Source organism: Prunus avium, chromosome 3 (genome assembly GCF_965620075.1).
Source record: "Prunus avium chromosome 3, drPruAviu1.hap1.1, whole genome shotgun sequence".
NCBI classification, from domain to species: Eukaryota; Viridiplantae; Streptophyta; class Magnoliopsida; order Rosales; family Rosaceae; genus Prunus; species Prunus avium.
The window spans coordinates 5,664,562-5,668,948 of NC_142286.1; the positions used below are offsets into that span (position 1 = coordinate 5,664,562).

The 4,387-nt window shown below is 42.7% G+C and overlaps 1 pseudogene across 1 annotated transcript; it reads left to right on the forward strand.

The window, feature by feature from the left end:
* The first annotated feature begins 1,537 nt into the window (after positions 1-1,537).
* Positions 1,538-3,267, forward strand: LOC110769438 (uncharacterized; annotated as a pseudogene). Its single transcript, XR_002528576.2, has 3 exons — positions 1,538-2,005; positions 2,362-2,546; positions 2,923-3,267. The product of XR_002528576.2 is annotated as an uncharacterized LOC110769438 (transcript).
* The last annotated feature ends 1,120 nt before the right edge of the window (positions 3,268-4,387 follow it).

Sequence of the window (4,387 nt, forward strand, 5' to 3'; positions counted from 1 at the left end):
TCGCAGCGGAAACACAAGAGCAAACCCTAAAAAATAGGGCACATAGCAGAACACAGAAGCCCTGTGAGCACGACAACAGATAAGGCAGAACACAGAAGCCCTGTGAGCACGGCAGAAGATAAGGCAGAACACAGAAGCCCTGTGAGCACGGCAGAAGATAGGGCAGAAACCAAAGGCAAGGCAAACACACCAGCAAAGGCATGAGCAACAATACTGGCACCATAACAGGCAGGAGCAACAAGGCAGAGACATAACAGGCATCATCAACAGCAATACAAGGCATTGGCACTAGCAACAACAGAGACAACTTCTCTTCACTCCCCTTCTCCCCCTGAAGAGAAGGGGTCGATGGAGCCATATGATCAATGGTACTTGAGAAACATGCACTGACTAACACTGAGATGTAGCAGAATCAGCCATGGCAGATAGGTGGTTAAATTGCAGTGCAATAGATGAGCAGCGGTGTCACTCCCCCTCAAATCCGACGATTTATGAGAGTCGAGATTTGGAGAAAGTAACACCCAAATAAAGTTGCAACACTCCCCCTCAAATTCGACGCTGAAATAATAGTAAAGAGACTCAAACATGCCAGTCTCGTGGCAGAAACAAATGCAAGAGGGGAAGGTGGTAGCATACGGTTGTCCCATGAAGAAAAAACTTCAGAGAAGGAGAATAGTAAGGGAGGAAACCCAGCAAATCATGAACAGAGACAAAGACAAAGATAAGGTGCTCAAACAGGAAGCGGAAAGGCAACTCAAGAGAGTTGCCGAAGAAGACAGAGACCGGCAGAACAGTCAAAGGAAAGGCTCGGCGAGCGGTGACGAGGCTCGCGGAGGAAATCAACGGCTCAGTGTGCAGTGACGAGGCTCACGGAGGAAAGCAACTTGTTATGAAGTTTCAAAGATAGAGAAGCTGAGACATCAAGAAAGACCATAAGATGAAGACCCATGATGGGTTAGGAATGAGGAGTGCCAACGACTCTCAATTTGGCAGAGGTTATCACAGGGGAACACAACGGAGCACAGCAAATACACAAATACGGTAGATGTTGCTTAGAGTGGGCCCTCAGCCCGTTAACCTGGAAAATTTGACATGGTATCAGAGCCAGGTTGCGGGCCCGTACTTGCCACGTGATGGGTGGGTCCCCGTTTGGCCCCGCGTGATGGGTGAGTCCTCATTTGGCTCCACGTAGGCCAAAGGTGCCACGTGATGGGTGGGTCCCCGTTTGGCCCCGCGCGATGGGTGAGTCTCTACATGGCTCCACGTGGTTGCCGATGTGTGGATCTCCACGTGTGACCCACAAAATGGGGTCTCACGTGCGGGGGAGTGTTGAAACCAATTGTGTCCCACATCGGAGAGAGGGAAGGAGAAATAGTACTTTAAATAGAATTACCCCACTCTAACTAACACCGAGGCCTTTTGTGATAAAACCTCACACCTGAGGATTGTGCAGGTGGTAAAGTGGGGACAGTATCGGTGTTGTTAGAGTGGGCCCTCAGCCCGTTAACCTGGAAAATTTGACAGTTACTACTAGGAAATGATGCATTCAACGAAGTCTGAGTCTGATGTCACAAGCTTAGCTCCATCATCACCATCAAGGTCCCCAAAGGTACCTGTATACTATGTGCAGAGCCCTTCTAGGGACTCTCATGATGGAGACAAGTCCTCATCAATGCAGGCCACTCCAATCTACAACAACAGTCCAATGGAGTCACCCTCACACCCCTCCTTTGGCCGCCACTCAAGGAACTCCTCCGCGAGTCGATTCTCGGGAATTTTCAGGTCCTCTTCGGGTAGAAAAGGCGGTAGGAAGCAGAGGAATGACTAGGGGTGGCCAGAGTGTAAGGTGATTATGGAAGAAGGGGCTTATGATGATTTTGATAAGGGGCTCTCGCGGCGTGTGCAGGTCTGCATTGCTCTCCTTAGCTTTGTGATGTTGTTCACTATCTTCTGCTTGATCATATGGGGTGCAAGCAGGCCTTACAACGCAACGGTTGCAGTCAAGGTATGCTAATTTTACAACTTGTCATCGTCTAATATTTGTTCCAAATTTTTTATAGTATATATGTTTTTATCATCATTTGATACTGAATTTTGTCTAAGTTCTTATTCTGATGTTGAACAATGTGTTCCTTAGCCTTTTATGGTGTGAGACATAATGAAAAATGATTATTTGTCGGAATTGGACTTGTTGGTTTTCTATTTTCAAAATGCCCTTTATGATAAGTTGGTGTATTAGGCAAAAAAATAAAGTGCGTGGGGGGTTTTAATTCAAGGATAATGTAGCATGAAGTGGGAATTTTGCTGTTGTAAACAGGATGAGATTGTTTTGGTCTAACGGAGGACTTGTGATTCTTGCAGAGCTTGGAAATTAGTAACTTCTATATTGGTGAGGGTTCAGATTTCAGTGGGGTTCCAACAAAGATGCTGACAGTGAATGGCTCATTAAGATGAGTGTGCACAACTCTGCTTCAATATTTGGAATTCATGTTAGCTCCACACCTATCATTCTCGCCTACTCAGAGATTTCTGTGGCAACTGGCCAGGTTGGATTCTGTGCTCCATGAATACCATTTTAATCTCTAAGAAAATTGGTGATCAATCTGCTTAATCTTAAGGGTAAACTACCATTTTGGTTTCTGTTTTTCGACATTTGGGTTCCTGAAGTTTCAATTTGCCAATTTGCAAGGGACCTAAATGGTTTTCAGGTCAGAACACAGGAACCAAAATCGTAATTTACACCAGTAAGATGCTATGTTAACAAACAATGAAAGTTGAGTATTTAGGTTAAGTTGTAGCATGTTGCACAAAATAGGCAAAAGAGCAAAGCATATTGAACCAACCCAACAAAGATCAATGGCTGTTCCATTGCCATTGGAACCTCATGGTAAGTTTTAACTTTTGCTAACTTTGTTGTTGCAGTTGAAGAAATATTATCAGCCAAGAAAGAGTCTCCGAACGGTATCAGTGAACTTGCAAGGAACTAAGGTTCCTCTGTACGGGGCTGGATCAAGTTTGACATACACAAAGACTGGGGGGTTGGTTCCAATTCCATTGACCTTAAAGTTTGAAATCCGGTCTGAAGCGTTTGTGGTAGGGAAGCTAGCGAAAACGAAGCATCAAAGGCGAATCTCATGCCCTTTGGTTCTGGATCCCACTGTTACCAAACCCATCAAGTTCAAGAAGAGTTCATGCACTTATGAGTGATGTCCTTCAGCATTGAGGTGCATAGTTGCAGTATCTGTTACTCATTGCTTGTGAAATTTCATGGAGCACAGAGTACTGCAATTTGAGTTGAGATTAACCTTAAGGGTGAGAATTTAGGGTACTAAATTGAGATTAACCTTAGAATTAGAATATCAAATCAGTCTGATAAAGATTTTTAATGTAAATCTTAGCTGAATTAATATTTGATGAAAGGGTCAAAATTTGGCTGCAAAGAAGCAACCCCTCAAAATGGAATCCTTTTATGATAATTGTTTAAAAATATTAGGGGTAATGCTATGCTTACCACATAAATCTACCACATTTTAATACCATCTTACATGGCAGCTGATGTGGACAACCACCTCATTAAAATTATATTAATTTTTTTTTTAAGGAGATAATATTTTCTATATTTTTCTTTAGTTAAAAATTTATAAAAATAAAAAAAACTAAACTAAACCCTACGACCACTTTTCACACGTCTCTTTGCCTCCCCTAATTCTCTCTCTCCCTCCTTCCTCTCCTCCCCATCGCAGTGCTTCGCCGGACTCCTGCCACCACTCCTCCCCATCGCAGGTGCTTCGCCGGACTTCTGTCACCGCTCCGCCAGACTTTTGACTCCATTCCACCGCTCTACTCCTTCCTTCACGGTTAAGATTCTTTTTCTGTTTAGCTTAACCTTCCTCCACCAGTCCTCCCCATCGCAGGTGCTTACCACGGACTTTTGCCACCACTCCGCCAGATTCTGACCCTGTTCCTCCGCTCTACTCCTTCCTCCACGGTTTTAGGTTAGTAAACCTTCGTTATAACTTTTTTTTTTGTTTTGCTTACCTTGTTTTTTTTTTTTTTTTGGATGAATGCTTTCTTCTCATACACGGTTGCTGAATCGTTAATTTATTTGTTTCAATCAGTATTCAAATTAAGTTTTTTTTTTTACCAGTTAAACATGCTTTTCTTAAGAACCTGTAATAACTTGACTGTAGTATACCATTGAGATATAACTTTCTGTTTCTTTTTTGGCTTATGTTGTTTCTTTTTTTAGTTTAATGTTTTTGATACGTTAATTTGTTTATAATTCTCTCTTCTTCTCTTTTTAGTCATTAGATGAACTGATTGACCGTAGTATTGAAATTTTGGTATTATATGCTTATGTATCATAAGCTCATGTCCTATATGATGT